Source organism: Symphalangus syndactylus, chromosome X (genome assembly GCF_028878055.3).
Source record: "Symphalangus syndactylus isolate Jambi chromosome X, NHGRI_mSymSyn1-v2.1_pri, whole genome shotgun sequence".
NCBI classification, from domain to species: Eukaryota; Metazoa; Chordata; class Mammalia; order Primates; family Hylobatidae; genus Symphalangus; species Symphalangus syndactylus.
This window is the reverse complement of record NC_072447.2, coordinates 108,192,509-108,193,837: the sequence shown is the minus strand read 5'-3', so window position 1 is coordinate 108,193,837 and position 1,329 is coordinate 108,192,509.

Here is a 1,329-nt window from a genome sequence, read left to right as displayed (position 1 = left end):
TAATTCACTCAAGGGACAGAGGAACTGGACAAAACTGCCATAGCCTAACAAAAATGAGGTTAAGTCTCATGAAAAAAAGCGTTATTTTATTCTAAGTTCTTGTTGGGAGAGAATGAACTAGCCCTTTATACCTCACTACACATTATAATACATCACCTTCAATTCAGTTGCAAAACTATAGAAAAATATTATATATGTCATTTTGTTAAATGCAAGTCTCATCCTTTAGAAAGCTGTGGTAGGAACTGAGATACTACTATAAGATCTCTAATAAAATGTTTCTGGATAAATCTGTGGGAAATTTATTACGCCCTCAGTTAACAAGGCTTATTTTCAAAGAGGAGACTTAAAATGTGCTCCAATGTCAGTTCTCTACAGATGAGAACCAATACTACAGCAAGTAAGTCTTGCCTTTTTATTAATTAATTGGTTAGTTAGGATTTGTATCTAAAAATAAATACTACTGAGTTGGATTGTTTTAAATTGAACTCAGAGATATACTATATTGAATAAATTATTACTTATTCCAAGAAAGAAATAGTCCAAACTTTGAATTATCTACACAAGACATTAAAACGGAAAAAACGTACAGCACATGAACAGAGACCAAAGAGCTTTTTATGTCTTTTTCTGCTAGTTTCTTTTTTGGGGGGACAGAGGACTATTTAATCTCCCTCTTCAATCACAAGCAAGCCCAAGTTAGTTAATTATTTTCTTTTAATCAAAGGAAATATTTTCAATCTCCTTCAACCCAACTTTATGGACTATCTCTAATTTATAGTACTATAATGACAGTTCATCTGGATTTACACAAAATTTCATGATGCACTTCTATAAACATTTAAACCCTTACAAACTTTAAAAATCAACTTTGTGGCACTTTGGTAAACTTAATAGTGACTCAAGTTAAATTGAAAGTAATAAGACTATATGATTATTGGGAGAGTAGGGGAATTGGTCTTAAATTACATCATGACCCTGTTTAGGGTTTTCTTTTACTGATGACCGTTAAGTAAATAGTTTCCAAGTATTTGACAGATAAATGGTGCTCTATGGTCTCCAAAAGTGGCCTGTTTTCCTTGAAGAATAGGTAAAGACGGCAGGTAATCATTCTTGGGATTTTGCTTTTGCTAAGAGCAGGTAGAGAATTTAGATACAGTTACTATGCTCTATTTGCTCTCCCTATACTTGGAAGGGAAAACAGTGAGGTTAAGTTGTTCCACCTCCACAGAGTATTCTGGTGTCTATCCCCAAGCTCTCTTTGGGTCCTCTAAGCTGGTTAGGAGAACCAAAGAGGGGGAGGGGGAAAGTAAGAAAGACTACTCCAAC